The 17,750-nt window shown below is 44.0% G+C and overlaps 1 long non-coding RNA gene across 2 annotated transcripts in view; it reads left to right on the top strand.

Annotated features, from left to right (window-relative positions):
• The first annotated feature begins 9,246 nt into the window (after window positions 1-9,246).
• LOC148003783 (uncharacterized) overlaps window positions 9,247-17,750 on the top strand; it is a 44,744-nt gene continuing 36,240 nt past the window's right edge. The window contains exons 1-4 of one of the 2 annotated variants that reach the window (XR_015629170.1): window positions 9,247-9,316; window positions 11,867-11,926; window positions 12,437-12,510; window positions 12,664-14,907. This is a non-coding gene — a long non-coding RNA (uncharacterized LOC148003783). Of the gene's footprint in view, window positions 9,317-11,866; window positions 11,927-12,436; window positions 12,511-12,663; window positions 14,908-17,750 lie in introns of those variants that run through there. The other variant, XR_015629169.1, reaches the window with a different exon arrangement.

The following is a 17,750-nucleotide window of genomic DNA, read 5'->3' as shown; positions in this document are numbered from 1 at the left end:
AATGAGACAAGATGCCTGCTTTCAAGGCTCCCTAGTCACCACTGTTTAGACTGCATAAGTCATCACAGTAAGGCAAGAGAACCAGTTATACACAGGAAGAAATAAAACTGCCAGTGCTCATAGATTCACAGATGAGAAACAGGGCAGGCTGTGAGAACTGGCTGACGGTTCCTCCTCCCCTCCCTCTTCTTCATCCCAACAGCAGAATCCATTGCCTTCTATAGTATTAACAAACACTGAAAAACAGTCTGATTTTTTTAAATTAAAATTTGCATGTACAATAGCTACGAAAACTTGGAGGTGTAGCTCAGTGGTAGAGCATTTGCCTACATGCTTGAAGCCCTGGGTTGAAATAAACAAAACTTGGGAAAAGCTTACCTAAAGCTTGTCTAAAAGTTCTGCTTAAAGGCAGGTCGGGGACTGGGTATGTATCTCAGCGGTCCTGTCTCATGTGTCTCACAATACAGTGGGCTTGGTCTCCAGCACCGGTAACTCAAACGAGAAGCTACAAAGACTTCTGTGTAGAAAAGAAAAAAAATTGTAGGAGTCACAGTATTATAAGGATGTTGTATTTACAAAATCTATAAAAATTCAACTAAGATTCTCAATTTAAAAATCCTAGAGAGACTATGTGATGACCCAACTTTAAAATACCCATAAAATTATAGAAGTATAAGGCATCTAGGGCCAGTTTTGAAGAAAAATATATGAGAAAGGCTTCTCCCATGAAAACTTACTATGAACTTTTAGTAATTGAAATTGTGTGGCAATGTCAGAGTGGGCCGGAGGGACACTTCTTGTCAGTGAACAGAAAATAAATACGTCAGTGGCATTGTTAGTTGGTGCTAAAGCACATACCATTCAATACCAGGACAATTCACTGCTTCTCAGGAACAAAATAATGTCAGATTCTTAGTGTTCATAGAAGTCAATTACAAGCAGATTTAATTTTAATATGATTCCAAAAACGGGAAGTTGGACCAGTGGTTACTGAGTTAAGTAGGAGACTGCTGCCGTCCTTTAGAGACACTGTAAACGAGTATCTACTGTTTATTCCAGAAAGCTCAGAGAACCAGGTGTGACAGCAAAGCATCCTGGGTGTCACAGGCAGGCAGGTCACAAGAATGGTTTCAGAGGGGAGGTGGGGGTGGGTGTAAGCGACTAAAGTTTATTACATAAATGTGTGAAACTGTCGAACGATTAAACAAAATTTTGGAGAAACAAAACAAAATAAAATCAACCAACCAATCCAAGTGACCAGCAGCCAGGAAAATGTAAGAAAAGGTCCTTTTACTTATTCCCTTGGCAGAAATTCTGTGTCAACACAAAAGATAGCATACGTGGGTGTAACAGAACCCCAGATCCACTTGGAGACATGTTTGGTTCAGCTTTGGAGTGGGATCTGGGTTCCCCATCCAGGGGATGATACATGTTCTGTGAGGTCCAGCCAGTTCATTCTAAAGAGTACACTCTACAGTATAACTCCCATACCTCATATCCTGTCCCGCTATAGGAACATTCGTAACAGAACGGCCTATAATAGGAAAAAGGGTTCTAGTAATCAAAATAACAAGATAAGGTTAGGTAGCAGTTAAAATCAACAAAGCACAGCAGTGGTTTTCAGTTCATGAGATAGGAAATGATGTTCGTCTCCCTCAAAAAACTCAATCAGCCATGCCTAGACTTGGATGGTTTGGGTTGTCAAATTGTTGGGTTGTGCATATATTACTAGAAGGTGTGTGTGTGTGTGTGTGTGTGTGTGTGTGTGTGTGTGTGTATACATACATACATACATACATACATACATACTAGGAGGTGTAAGACAGGCTCACAACAGTTATCTGTCCCCAAATGGGGCTGATGGACACAGGAATAGCCACAATCCTACTGGTAAAGGAAGATAGTTAATCAGTTGTTCTGGGATTAATTGTGTTTTCGAGGCTACATACTTATCCAAAGTCCCTTATTTATTTATTTATTTATTTATTTATTTATTTATTTATTTATTTATTCTTAAAAACTGCATTTATTTACTTCTTTGTTGAGAAGGGGGGTGAACATGCTCACACCATGGTGGGGGGGGTGTCAAAGGACAACTTGGCTAGAGTTGGTTCTCTCCTTCAGCCATGGGACTGAACTCAGGTTGCCAGGCGTTGGGGCAAGTGTCTTTACCCACTGAGCCATCTTGTCAGTCTGAGTACGTTTCCTTTTAAATGTTGTAGGTTTTATATCTTACTACATCATTCAGATCAAAATACCGATTCCCGCTGAGACTTCCATTTTGACTTGTGGGTTTAACTTCCAAGTATTCAAGAATTTTATATGTTCCTTTCTATTTTATTTCTTAAAACTTTGTGGTCAGAAAATATACTTTAAATGATTTAAAATATTTTAAATGTTTTTGAGGTTGAGGTTGTGGTTTGTCTTAATGAATAGTCCATGAATAAAAAATATGTGTTTCTTGCTGTGGGCTCGAGGCCTTGGTAAATGTGATGTAGGTCAATTTGGTAGCTGGTGATGAGTCTTCTTATTGCTAGTTTTATGTACACTTATCCTGTTGATTTCTGAGGGGCCATATCTGCATTCTCCCTGTACACCATGGGAATGTTTATGTCTTCTCTGTGTGCTAGATTGTTGTTGTTATTGTTCGTGTACTCTGAAGATTTATTACCAAGAATATTGTACTGTTACACTGTCTGGTGAATCGACTATTTTGTCGTTAAATGTTCCCTGTTACTCTTATCCTTGGAGGTGTGTGTGTGTGTGTGTGTGTGTGTGTGCGTGTGTGTGTCTTATGTGTATGTGTGTGTGTTTTGTGTGTGTATGTGTCTTGTGCGTGTGTTTTTGTGTGTGTTCTATGTGTGTATGTGTGTTTATGTTTGTGTGTGTGTGTGTGTGTGTGTGTGTGTGTGTGTGTTTGTCTTTTTCAGGAATGTTTACCTTTTACTATATTGGGAAAGGTTTTGTGTTTGCTTCCTGGCTATTTTGAAGGAGCATCTTACAATGTGGCATACGCTGACCTTGAACCCACAATCTCCCATCTCTCTCCTCAGTCTTCCAAGTGCCAGGACTACAAGGGTATGTCATCATGCCCAGGTAAGTTAGGGAAAAATTTAGAATTATTTTTCTGCATTAATCTCTTTCTCTCTTCTAAGTAAACCTCTGATGACCCAAATGCTGATATTTTTTCCAATTGTTCTGGGGGCTGTGCTTAATTTTTAAAGCCCCCCTCCCCTGATAATTCGTATCAATTTGTTAGTTCATGTGGATCTATACAGTAGCTCATGGCCTGCTCCCACATCATTATGCTGCTGAGCCTGTGCAATGAACTGCTCCCATTCTGTGGCTTTTCAGTTCTAACTTGTTTCTAGCTTCCTCGTCGTCAGTGTCTGTTCTGCTCTACGCTGAATTTACTCGTGCAGATTTCTTCAACATTCATATTTACCATATAAGGAATGTTAAGACAGATGCTTGAAGCCTTCATTTAAAGTTTCTAATTCTGAATCTTGGGTTTAATGATAATTTAAATGAAGTCTCCCCCCTTCTTCCTCCCTCCCTCCCAGTCACCCTTCCTCCCTTTCCCTCCCTTTCCCCCTCTCATTTCCTCCCTTCCTCTCCCCCTCACAGTCTCTCTTCCTCTCTCCCTCCCTCCCTTCCTCCCTCTCGTCTTCTTCCCTCTGGGCGTGCAGAGGAAACCTCTACCACTGAACCACACCCTCAGCCACGCAACATAGGTTTTGTTGCTGACTCTCCTTTTTGTTACTTCTCTGGTCTACTCTTCTTTTAGGCAGCTAGTATCTTGAAAACATTTACTCGGGAGGCTCTCCGCCCAGGCCAGTAAAAAGAATGCGTGCTGCCCAGGCCAGTAAAAAGAATGCGTGCTGGTTGCGACTGCCATCCATGTCCCTGTCCTATGCTTGGTTGTGTTTGCTTATCTGTGTTCTCATACTGGGAAGGCCACAGTGCAAGTCAGCTGTGTAGTCACCACAAGAGAGCTATCTATTTTCTTCTTACTCTTCAGTTCTTGGCTCCCAATGTTTGCAATTTCCTTGTAATTATCTTCCCCTTCTAAGACCTCTCAGCCTTCCACTCCTGCTCCAGTTTCCCATTCTTGGGAGTTTCGTGGATAAGCAAATGGTTGGTTTTTGATTCAGATCAGTGCCCTTCAAAGTGACCAGGCATCAGCATTTCCTGGAGCCTGTGAGAAGTGTAAATTCTCAGCCTCCCTCCCTAGACCTACTCAATAAGAAGCTCTGGGGAGTGGGGTACAGAAACACCTTGAACATTTCTATATCATTCATGTCTGCCTTAGTGTTTGAAAAGCATTAACTTGGGTGACTAAGTCATGAAACTCTTCAAATAAGACATCAAGAACCTGGAAATATTTTGCCCTGACTATGGCTGCCGGTAACACTCTCAAGTTTTCATAAGTTTGAATCTTATGCGTTTAGTATACTTCTAGGAATCTTTCCAATTTGGGAGATTCTTGAAGAAGAAACAGAATCTGACAAGTGGAAGAGGAAAGCAATGGAAACCAGCACTCAGCAAAGTGGTGAGAGAGTCGGTGCAGCTGGCACTGACGAGTCAATGAGGGGGATGGCCTTGTTAGGGCTGCCATTCTTTTGATGGTATCAGATGGTGTGGACACAAGAGCCAAAAAGCATGTTTACACAGAGCTCATTTCGGGAAACTGTATGAGTAGATGCAGGATCTGGGTTTGAAGAATAACAAAGCAGAAAACTACTTCAGCATCTTACTGACAAATAGGCAGAATTACCTCAGTGACTTCTCAGGGCTGTCACATTACCAGCTGATGGTTGAGCCTCTATTAGCCTTAGGGCCTGTCCTCCCAGACTTCAGTAATTGACAGGTGACCCAGACAACCCCTACTGTGAACATTTCACCATTAACACTAATAAGTCAAAAGACAAGTAATAGATTTTGCTATGTTCATCTGCTAATACCTCCCTAGTCTCCAAACTCTCAGAATAAACGTCTGAGCAAGTGGCGGCCGCAGAGACTGACGACTTGTTCAGACAGTGTGAGTCCAGTGGGAGGTGAACCTTCAGAAAGTCCCTCCTATGCGTTCAGCGCTTTAAAACATGCCTGTTTTTTTAAACAAAAATTTCACTGTTTTCAGAAACTGGCCTGCATTAAGATTGAAAATGCAGCTGTTAATCAATCCCAAATTCCCTGTTGAAACTTTAGGACAAATTGAAAGTGATTTGTCATCTCTTCACGTTGCCAGGGCAGACTAGACTTTGACCCAAGGAATGTGTGTGTAGCCATATTTATACAGTAAGTAAGGCTGGGATCCAAAATTCAGTGTTGATGGGTCCTGCTAAGGTATAGATACCAGAGCCTCGACAGTTAAATCTTGCAGTTGAATGCAGCTTCATTTATCTTATTTTAATGGCCCCATTCATTTTGCACAGGAAAAGCATTTCTATTTGGTTTTCTCATCATGGCTGGGGTGTGAGGTACACGCATAGAAGGGTCAGAAGCAGAGGAACTGAAAGAGAGTCCTCGTGGATAACTGGAGAAGAGACTCTCTAAAATGGTTTCCAGCCACTCTCCCAGATGGATGTCATAGAAGAAAGCCCCTCTTGCAGCAGTAGGAGGACCAGTTCCTTCGATGGATCTGGTGCATTAAGTGCAGGGAACCAGAGATTCCTTTGTCCTAAGTCCAGACTGGGTAGGCCATAGGGTAGCGCACCAACCCCACATAGCACAGTTAAGTAGCCAGCCTTGTGAGCCACTTGTTCTGAGACTCTATTCCAGAATGCAGCCAATGCATTAACTAGTAAAGGAAAACTTGCCCTTGCCAAGGAGCAGGACCTCTTATTTCCAGACTTCCTGGGGTTGGGGTGAGTGGCCAGAGCTGAGGAGGGAGACTTGAGCAGGACTTTGTGCCTGGTATGCTCTGCTGTGGTAACAATGACCGGAAAAGTGAAAGGCCTTTGTATTCAACCTTCCTTTGGTACCAAACAGTCCATTTTTCTCTTGGGATTTGCCTTCCTTCCCCTAATTTACCACTCTATCATCGGCTGAGTGAGCAGCGCTCCTTTGTTCAATGTGGTGGTTTGTGAGACTTCATTCTGCCTGCACTCTCCCTGCCTACTCAGGCTGTCTTCAGACATGGCTGCTTGCCTGGTACCTCAGCTTCTACACGTAGCATGCAGTGGGGTGTCACGCCACTGTCTTGGCATTGACCATACAGGCAGGCATGCCCCTGCCCCTCCCTCCCAGTCTCCTAAAAACAGGCAGATAGACTGAGGATGCATTAGTTAAGAATAAGAAACCTAATACCACGCCAGTGTATGCTTCCTATAGGCAATATGCCTCATGTTAACCATTTAGTAGAAAATTGCAGAGAAAACAAACAAGAACCTCTTCCTCATTTTCCCTCCTGCTCTCTTTATGATCAAACATTATCCTGTTGTGGCTGACTTGTGTAGGGTTCCCAGGGAATAAATAACTTGTTTCAGAGCCTCTTAAATTTTCTGACAAGTTTTTTTGTTTTTTGTTTTTTGTTTTTTTTTTTTTGTCAGATTTTGCTGCCCCTGTTAAGGCATTAATCTGAAGTGTCACCGTTCCGTGAAAACTTGTCACTGCTTAGAGAAAAAGCCACAAGGAAAGATACTGCATTCAGTGGCTTTCACCCCACAATCTCTTTCTGAATTGCCAGTGCCAAGACAGCTCACAGCATAAGCTGGCTGTTAGGAAATTGCATCGAGACCAGATTTCATTATCATTAAATAAAAATGCCGTTGGGGAAATCATGGTGTCTTTAGCAGGGCATCATTGACTTCTCTCCAGTCTTCTCTTTCAAAGTCAAGCTCTCCCTCCCTGAATCCATATCACATGTGAAAACAGCTACTTTTCATCCTGGGAGGACCATGTTTGTGCCAGGCACGGAAAGCCCTGGAAGGCAGCACTGCGCCGAGCCACTGCACTAAGTCTAACCTAGACATTTCGCCTGGGTGGGCGCGGATAGGGGTGGATATGGTAGGGTGTCCCAGCAAGTTCCCTCACAGCTCCCAATGCTATGAGAAGTGTTTTCATCTACCAGGATATGAGGGTGAGGGACACAATTCCTGTGGCCTGTGGCCCTATTTCCACGTGCTCCTCCTTGTCCTCAAAAGTGCTTCATTCCACTCCTGTATTAGTTTCTAGTGCTATGGCGGAGTTGTGTGAGGGGAAAACACCAGAGGGAAATGCACCTTGTGGGTGTGGAAATCAGAGAATTGGGTCGTTTTCCACCTCCCTTTCAAGCCGCAACTTGGAAAGTCTCTTAGCAGAGAAGGAATTGTGCGTTTCTGGAGATTACGTTTCCAGATGTGATTTGAAAGTCTAACATACAGTAACCATCTCACTTGGGCATTGCATCCACCACAGGAAAGCTGTCAGGAAGGAGAGCACCGGGCTAGAAACACTCTCTTTAAATATGTTTCTTTGTAACTGGTTACTGGAATGGACAATAATTTCTCATACAATGTAACTTTTTTAAAATCTTTTTTGTTGTTTCACTTTAATTTCTAAAATTGTTTTCTAAGGTAATGTCACTGCTGGTGAAAGGAGGCGGCTGCTGGAGAACTAAATGCCTCTGTTTTTTTAGGGGACTGGGAATATAATCGCTTCTGATGGCTGGGCCAGGTCTTCTCAGACTCTTGAGAACTATTATAAAGATGACTCCCACCAAGCCAGCAAATCTTGCATCTCTGGCAACCGGGCCATGCTCAAACTGAGAAATAGCATCGGGAGTTCACGCATCCACAGAAGCCTTTGTCCCAGTAGCATTTAAATCTCTGGGGATAAGAGGTTCTTTCCAATACCAGAGGGTCAGACTGCCCTCATGAACAATGCTAGTTAAGTCTTGGAACGCTTTTCCCTCTTCTAACTCCCCAGTTATACATTTTCCTCTGTGGCCAGTCACTGAAGCTGAAAACAGTCTCTTTTTGAGGGACACAGTGCCTTCTTCTAAAACGAGCGAGCGGCAATCATTGGCTCTCCCCGCTTCCTCCCAGCTCAGATGGAAAAGCCTTTAAACTGAGTTCCCAGTGGTTCCCTTCCCCCCTTTCCTGGAAACTTTCATCATTGAATTGGGAAAGGATTCAGAAGCAAGACATGGTGTAAAAGCAGCTTCATGCAAAGAGGAAAAAGTAAGAGGTGGAGGTGGGGCGGGTCACTCCAAGAGTTGCCTGGCAACTGTGTGGTATTATCTCCAGTGAGGGTCTCACTCCCCAGGTGACCTTTGGCACAGTAAGTGAAGAAAAATAGCAGACTCAGCATTTTTGTCCACCCTGTCAGGACTTTCCAACCTCGTCATATTTCCTTTATCAGCCTTTCAGGCTGTCAGAAAATCCTTAGAATATTTATCCTTCAGGATGCCTTTCCTTTTCTTTTAAATGCAATGTCCAAAGCACTGGTTTCAGACAATGAGAATTTCTGTCGGCATGCAGACAGATCTCTATAAGGAAAAAGGCACCGGGCAGTGTCTTCCTGGTGAACAGCCATGTGTCAGATTGCGTCTACCCATTTCCGGAGTTCCAAAGGGAAGGGAGGAGGGAAAAGTCAACTCGGAGGATGTTTGAGGTACCTTTTATGATGGAGGAGAATAAGAGTCATGCGTGGTAGGAGAAAGAAGGAAAGGGAAATACACCGAGGAGCTGATTTAGACAACATCTTGGTGAACTGATATTTTATTGGTGGGGAGATGTGGAAAGATACCTTAAATAATTCAGCATCTTTGAGCGTGAGAATAGGGAATTAAAAATGCCAACTTTTTTTGATAAATTGGTTCTGCTTTTATTCCAAATTCCAAACAGGCGGAAAGGGCCAGCTTTACCCTTTGTCCCAGTGAATTGTGTGTGAACTGACGTGCAGAGACAGGAAGGGTCGCTGCTCCATGGTACTGGCTTATAAACTGAGAGATCAAAGTCTACGTCTCTGTTTGTGAGGACAGGGAGTTTTACCGTTTATAAACGTTAAGTTCACCTCTATGGAGCAATCATAACCTTCAGCTGTTATTTGTAAAACTGTTAATGGGAAAAAGCAATCTGACAAGGCCTGCGAGTGTCTGCTGGTCTGACCTGAAGACCACGTGGTTTTCACGGTTTTACTGTGTACGGTGACTGTAGGATGATGTCATTATGAGGTGAAGGCAGGTACCAGGTGGAATGAGGCCTGTCATTGGACGAGAGGGAAGGATGGGCGGGAGAAAAGTTTTAGAGAGGAGGCTGGAGAGAGGGAGGAGAGAGGAGCAGCGGAGAGAACATGGAGATGGATGTTAAGACTCCCCTCTGCACATTTACAGGTTGTTATGAATGTTCTAAAGGGATGGATGTGTACAGGGCTTTGTATGTCTAGGTGGGCAATTATATATTATCATTGGATCAGAGGTTATTGTGTTGTGTGTTCTTTCATGTGGCGATTTAATTGATTTCAAGAGAGTGTGTGGTGGCTGGAGACACTGGGCTGCCACAGAATTGAGATGTGTGTGTCTGACATGGTGGCAGCCTGCCTTGGGAACTAGATGGGTAGAGAGATTGTTGCCAGGGTCAGAGAGAAGCCATCGGCAGTGTGATATGGGGTGGAGCAAAGTGGGTGAGAGGCTTTGCTGACTGAGATGAAGACGTCTACCAGATATCTTAGGACACTGCGGTGCCAAACCTAGGACAGGGTAAAAGACAGATTTTTTTTTTTTTATAATTTTACAGCAACAGGTGAATCTGCAAAGAGAGGAGAGAGAGAAGACGTGAAAGATCCATTTTCACCTGTGGTTCTCTGCGGGGGTGGGGGTGGGGAGAAGGCTCAAAAGCTCATCTAAGGGACATCTTGGAACGAGGTTCACTGTGACAGTGCTTCCTTCTACTTGATGCTAGCCTGGTGGCAGGTTAGCTGATGGTACTGGGCTACGGACAGAGTTCTTGCTGTGTTGTTAAGTGTGGTGTGAGGAAACACTAATCAGGTAGAAAAAAGAGAAGAAATGTCCTTTGACAAAAAGACTGACACAGTCTCCAAATAATATTAATCCATAGGCTAAGAACAGTTTTCCTACCCAAACCAATGAAGGATATAATAATTGCATTTTAGCTTGTGCCTGCCTGTCTGTCTGTCTGTCTGTCTGTCTGTCTGTGTAAAGGACAGAAGTCAGCCTCATCTGTTCTTCCTCAGAAACCATTCACCTTCTTTTTAAAGACAGTGTCTCTCACCAGGACCTGGGATTTGACAAATAGTCCAGTCTGTCTGGGCATCCAGTCTGGGAGATTCACTGTGTCGATTACTCCCCACTGCTGGGATTGCAGACACAGGCCTTCTCTTCTCATCTTATGTTCACATGTGTTTGCTGGAGATCAAACTCAGGTCCTCAAACACTTTATAGACTGAGCTATCTCTGCATCCAAAGTTACCGATCACCTCCGTCACCTCCACCACCACCACCACCATCACCATTATCACCACCACCACCATCACCACCACCACCACCACCACCACCACCACCATCACCACCACCATCACCACCACCATCACCATTACCACCACCATCACCATTATCACCACCATCACCATCACCACCACCATCACCATCACCACCACCATCACCATCACCACCACCATCACCATTATCACCACCATCACCATCACCACCACCATCACCATCACCACCACCATCAGTATCATCATTTAAGAATGGAGTTTCACTGTTGGCTTAGGTTAGAAGGGAACCCTAATTCCCAGGTAGAAGACACTGCCAATTGAATCTCACCTGACCAGGCAATGAAAGCAACACGTAAGTCAGAATCAGTTTGAGGTCTTCTTTCTTTCTTCTAGTACATTTGTGACATGCAATGTCAGCATTCAAATCTCTCTCACCACTTGATTTTTTTTGTCACCCCCACCCAAAACCCACTCGGAGGCAAAGTCACCTTTGACCTTAATAGCAAGAATGAAGCAAAGTAGGTAAGCCACATTCCTCGGGGCTCAAGCATTTTCAAGTGCTCTTAGAAACAGCTCCTTAGTGTCTGGTTCCAATAATAAACGCAGAGCCAACTTCCTGCTCTCTCTACAGTGTGAAATATTAGTCATTCACTCAGCAGCCATTCCCCGGACGAGGGCTGTGGCACCCAGTCTTACTTGGATGAGTCACTTTGGAGGCTCGGAAGCAAAATGCCGGTGCAAGAAACTGTTCATAAAGTGATTCTTTTTTTGTCAGCATCCTTTGTATGGTTCAGGGATGAGAGCTTCTTCCTAGCAGCCGAAGGAAGAAGAAGAAGGTTGCGTAAGTGTGAACAAACAGAGCTTCCAAAGGCACTCAGCTTTTTCCACTAAGTTTGTTGTAGTGGCTACTTTTTAAAAATTTAGATGCCATTTTATTTACTTATACACAAATGCACCTGTACCGTGGCATACATGTGTAGGTCAGGGAAAGCTTGTAGGATTTGGCTCTCTCCTCCTTCCACCTGGACTTGGGGGTTGAACTCAGGGACCTTTGCCCACTGAGCCATCTTACCAGGCTATGGTAACTACATGTGAAATGACATCATTAAGATTCTATACCAACCAAAACCTTTCTCTGACTCTGAAAGGACCAGTTGGCTCTCTGGTATACTCGACTTCCTCTGAAACATCTGGACCAAGCAAAGTTTAACCAAGTTCCCCTGGACCCATGGCTTGGCAGGCAGGCCAGCAACAATACAGGGATATTTTTCTGGCAAAATTTATCATTGAGTTTAAATACTTAGAAGAAGTTGAAGGGAGGCTGGAGAGGTAGCTCAGCAGTGAAGAGCCCTTGTGAATTTTCTAGAGGACCAGGGGTTCAATTCCTGACATCCACATAGTTGCTGACAACCATCTGTAACTTCAGGTCCAGAGGTTAGAGGATTCAAGTTCTTCCTCCAGCCTTTACCGGCACTGGATGTACAAGGTAAGCAGACATACAGCAAGGAAGACACTCATACATATAAAATGAAAAGACATAAATCTTAAGAAATATAGTTAGAGAATGTAAAGATAATAGACAGAAGATCCTCCTGACCCAGTGAATGGTGACATCATAGAACACAGGAAGAAGGGTAAGGAAGGCTGTTTGCAGGAACTGTCACATGGAAACATTGCCCCACAATGGTAACATAGGACCAGAGTGGGACAAACGAGTTCCTGTAAAGCAGGGTTCTCAACCTATGAGGCGCGACCCCTTTGGGGGTTGAGGGAGCCTTTCATAGGGGTTACCCTAAGACCATTCAAAAGCACAAATGTTTGTTACAACTCACAACAGTAGCAAAATTACAGTTAGGAAGTAGAAAGGAAAGTGATGCTATGGTCGGGGGTCACAGGAGAAGCTCTATAAAAGGGTCGCAGCATCAGGAGGGTTGGAGGGCACTGCTGTGAGGGGTAGAACGCCTTTTGATATCCCATCTCTTCTGTCTTCCTATAGCAATCTCTTAGGAGCTGCTACCTGGAGATGCAGGCTAAACTGAGCAGTGAGGCTTCTCTTTGGCGACCCCGCTGGTATTCCTTCTGCTACTGTACTTTGCAATTTGGCCACCACATTTTCTGGGTCTTCCTGTCTTCCGCTGACATCATCTCCTGCTCTCTGATGACATTTTTTTTTTCAACCTGACATCTTTGTGTCATGCAGCACTGTCCTTTTCTATCTTCCAGGATGACCTGTTCTGTGCTGTCCCAGGTCTTGATGGGCGGTTGAGTAACGATGCCCTTTGAATGAGAAGTGGACGCTGGACTTTCAAATGAAAGCTGTGTCTCACTGTGTTTCTATGCCTGGCATTTAAAAGGTTGTTTGGATCAACATTTTTCTTTTAACTTTAAGGATTAACTTCACTGGAAAAAAATAGGTATTTGAGGCTTAGGGAGGAACAATTAGTCAGCAGACAGATCTGTGTTTTCTCAAAAGGTACCTCTCTGGTGACTCCCTGTCACTTTGTCTTATTACACCATTTGCCACTAATTCTGGGACTCAGATGGACTGCCCTGCAAGGTTTCAGATACCTCTTTAGAGGAGGGGTTGGACAACCTACTGGCTCTCCACGGCACGAGCTTCTCAAGAACCATGAGTCAGTGCTAACTCTCATAGAAGGCGATTGCTGACTGCATGAGACTTGCAGACACTGAGGGCATCTGCCACTCCCCATGGCCCCTCTGTGACTCCGTGTCTCAGCTGCTTAGTTCTTTTTTCTATGTTGTGTTACAGTAAAGGGGTCCTCGGGAACAGCTAAAGTGACACACGCTGGTTAGCCAGACAGTTCCACTTTAGGCCTAGGCTTGACTCCTTTCAGAGCACAGAGTTGCCTGCAGAAGATAGACAATCTTGAAAATTCTTGGAGAGAAACATCTTTCAACCGCTTTCGAAGGGGGAATGAGCGTGACTCCGTAAGAGGATCTGAGAAACTCTCTGTCTCTTCACACACTTGGCTGTCTGTCTGTCTGTCTGACTTCTGAAACACTCAGAGTTATAAATATTAAGTTTGGCTTAAAGATGTCCTTTGTGAGAAATCCTACCCCAACTTTAAAAGGCAAAAGACTTTAAAACATTTACTAAAACTTAATAGTGGCTACATTTCTAAGTCTGCGCTTGTGAAATTCAATGCTTCAATCTGCTAATTTGCCAAGGCACGATTTACTCACAGTTCATAAACACGTTCAAGTGCTCGGCAAGGAACACACAATCTCCTCAAAGTGATTGGGAGATTGAAATGTTAGTTCATTCAATGTGTGGGATGGGAAGACTACTATGATGCATATATATCATATATGCACAATAAAATATGTAATATAAGTAGATAATATACATTTTCTTGTTTTTTTTTTTTCAAAGCATGGATTTAACTATGTAGCTCTGGCTGTCCTGGAACTCACTCTGTAGGCCAGGCTGGCCTCAAACTCTCAGGGATCTGCCTGCCTCTGCCTCCCAGGTGCTGGATTAAAGTCATGTGCCAGTCTATGATGTATATGTTTTAAGTGGATATTAGTGACAGAGAGCTGGTGCATACTAAGACCATAACCAGAAGGGATGTCTTCTCCCATGCTGGGGGCTTCTTATATTTAAATGTGACAGCGCGATGGTCTGAGCGTCTTTGGTGGAAAAGCTGACAGCTGTTACCATAGCTAGAGCTCTTTAGAAAGCATTAAGTTCTTAAAGCCTGTGGATTAATAGTGAAAATGAAATCCAGGCAGTCTCATGAGGGAAGAAGGGAGACCCTGCAAGGAATATAGCTATCAAGAATCCGGCAGCTGGTAATTTATATTTTTAAGGCAAAAGAGCTGACTTTGTTTGACAGAGAGTCTCAAGGCAGAGAATGAGGAGTTACCTCCCTAAAGCAAAAGCATAGTTATGGTTGGAAACAATTGTTGGAGAACATATTAAGGTTGGAAACTTCAGAAGAATAGGTGGGGCGGGATGGATGGATCAGTGGGTAAAATGCTTGCTGTGCAAGCCTGAGACCTGAATTAGACCATTTTAGCATCCAGGTGAAACTCTGGGTATGACAGCTCATGCCTGCTAATGCTAGGAGGTGAGGTGGAGGGATGACAGAGACAGGCAGATCCTTGGGACTTGCTGGCCAGTCGTTCTAAACAGAACTGCGAGTACTAACGTTTAGTAAGAGTCTCTGTGGAAAGCAAGAGAGTAAGACATCAGACATAAACATTTGGTCTCCACATGAACATGCAGACATGCTTTTACACACACACACACACACACACACACACACACACACACTTTTAAAAAAAATCAGAATAAAGGTACACCTAATCCTGTCAATCAAACGCAATTCCTGTTGTATTAATACCTGTCACATCTTTTCTCCTGTATAATTGACCAATTTTCTGTAATAAGGCATCATTCCTATTCAATGTGCTGTTTGAGTCTGCTTTATAAATTTTAATTTGAAAATATATCCAAATGGAGATTTCTGGGGAAAGAGGGTTTAAAATCATCTGAAACAGAGAAAAATAAATAGAAAGAAGGAAACTGGAAGCTAAGATACAGAGAACCAAAGATCTCTTCTGGTGTTCTCAGTCAGATAGGAATATGAATGTGGGGAAAGGGGCATAGACGTCATTCTTTTTATGGTCAAAAGATCGAATTCCAAAGGTCAATAAATGTATCTTGAACCTAGGTCCTCATTCAGGCCCCGGTTTCTTCTACAAGCTGAGCGCCTCTGAACATACTTCTGAATGTCTTTGACTCAAGAAAGTTGAGTGAGCTGGGCATGGTGGTGCACACCTGTAATCCTAGCACTCTGGAGGCAGAGGCAGGTGGATCTCTGAGTTCCAGGCCAGCCTGGTCTACAAAGTGCGTTCCAGAACAACCAGGACTACACAGAAAAACCCTATCTGGAAACAAAACAAAACAGCAACAAAACAAAAAACAAACAAAAACAGAAAAAGAAAATAGAATGATCGGTGTATAGAGTCGGAGGTGCTTCATGTGTTAGATCTTATCCTAGTGGTAAACTTTGTAGGGAAGGAATTATTAGCTGCAATTCTCACACAAATCCACAGAAAGGTCATAATCTTCCCAGCATGTGGCAGAGCCAACATCCAGATCTTGTCTTCTTCTTCTTCCTTACCACGTTGGTGCTTCCTGCTCCTCACATGTGACACAGAGCTACTCTTCCAACTTTCCTCATGGTATGTCAGGAAGATGCATGGCCCCACCACCTACGAAATATTTTGTAACTGCCAAACACAGTGGGCAAAATTTTGTTTATGGCACCTCGGCCAAGTCTGGTTTCAATACATGCTTGGATCACTTGTCCACCCTTCACATGTTACACGAGGGTGAGGGCTCAGAGAAGCACATCCAGGGTGGCCGAGAGTGACCTTTAGCTGCAGTCTTTGGTACCCTGCCACTTCAGCTGTTTGTCTGTACAGCCCTCTGATGTCTCCCCCACCAGTAAAAGTTTATGTCAGTTGTATGTTGACGACAGGCTTCAGACCTCAGCAAGTTCCAACACAGGCTGCTACAACATGGTTGAAATAAACCGCACTCCACACTGCGCCCAGACACTTGGAAGAAATGTAGGGTGACTTCTAAAAGATTGCCTTGGATAAATAAGGCCCGAGCTTGTACCTTTCCAGATGACCAGCCAGGAAGCCCAGGTGCAAGTGAATCAGCAGACGGGGTCCTCTCAGCTGAGACAGCACAGGGCCCGTGTGTCCATAGGCAGCTGGGCAGCGGTTGGACTCTTGGCTGGGTTAAGCTTCAGATGTGGCCTGGCTGGGGCTGATTCAGGGAGAAAGGCTGCTTCCCCCCTGAGTCATGCGGCTGGCTTCAGCCTGGGTTCTGCTTAGGTAACTTGCCCAGTGTTCGTGGGCTTCTGCAGCTGACAGCTGAGTCCAATGTGGCGGGACAAGTGGTCCTCCAGAGGGATGGGGAGTGGTAGTGTGTGGCAAGAGGAAGGATGAGTTACTATTTAAAAGACTCAATCAACACAGAGAGGTTTCTGAGAAAGGAAAAAAAAAAAGAAATTCATCAGATGAACTGAAATGCAGATAGAAACCAGAGGGAGGTTTACCTGTGGTAGAGAGCTCTTTCCAACAGGCATTCCACCACACAAGCTGGACTTACAGAAGACCCTGGCCCACAGTCGTAACAGTAAAATTAGCCAAACAATATAGCAAAAGCTAGGTTTGTGGCAAGGATGACAGGCAAAGGAGAGGCTCATTAGACCTTTACCTGATATGGCCAAGTGTCTCTTGTCTTTCTTTCTTTCTTTCTTTTTTGGTTTATTTATTTAGTATACATTGTTCTGTCTACATGTGTGCCTTCAGGCCAGAAGAGAGCATCAGATCTCATTATAGATGATTATAAGCCAACACGTGGTTGCTGGGAATTGAACTCAGGACCTCTGGAAAAACAGCTGGTGCTCTTAACCTCTGAGCCATTTTTCCAGCCCCATCTCTTGTCTTTTAACTGTATATAGTCTTGGGTGGGGTCAAGTTTGGGGTTTCTAGAATTTATATTGTTAGAACTCAGACCTTTCGGGATCTGCTGCTAAGAGCCTATAGATCTGGCCTCACCCACTGCAGTCTCTTTCCCCTCATAGCTACTATAAAAGCTGACAGGTCACATACTACTCTCCCAAAGAGCCAGATCTCAACCCCACCCCACCTCAGGGTCCATGGATGCTTAACTGCGGTCACCTATTAACTTAGCCCCACTCCCCTGTCCTGAGTCTCTGTGACCCCTGTCATGTATCATAAGTCACTTATTAACCAAGCTGTTTCCTCACAGTCCAGTGTCCCCATTGCCCCCCAGAAACCTTTCAGAGTAAACAGTGAACTTTGTCTTCCAGGACTGATGCCTCTCACTGCAGACCCCTGTCATACTATTTACTGCTGTGTCAATACACCTGTCCCCTGAAGGAAATTTTGTTCAGGACCTTTCTGTTGGATCCTCTTTCTCCTCCTCCAAAAACCTAACATACATAGACAACAGATGGTTTCCTGGAGGTAGAGACTCCTTCATAATACAGCAATTTTGAGTCATCATCCACACTAGGATGAGACTTTTAGTCATGCACTAGCCTTTGAGTCACTATACTCCCGAAATAAATCAATAAATTTACAAATTCATTGGCTCACTAAGTTGAATGGATTAGTTGTTGTTGTTGCTGCTGCTGCTGCTGCTGCTGCTGTTATTGTTGTTGGGTCTCTTGGTTTGTACTATCTGGGATGCAAAGATATTTTTTCATGCTTCTTTCCAGAAGGAAAGTCAGTGTCAAATG

This window comes from Rattus norvegicus, chromosome 9, assembly GCF_021556685.1.
Source record: "Rattus norvegicus strain SHRSP/BbbUtx chromosome 9, alternate assembly SHRSP_T2T, whole genome shotgun sequence".
Taxonomy (NCBI): Eukaryota; Metazoa; Chordata; class Mammalia; order Rodentia; family Muridae; genus Rattus; species Rattus norvegicus.
Note: the sequence above shows the minus strand (reverse complement) of the source record. Positions and strands in the feature narration are given on the sequence as shown.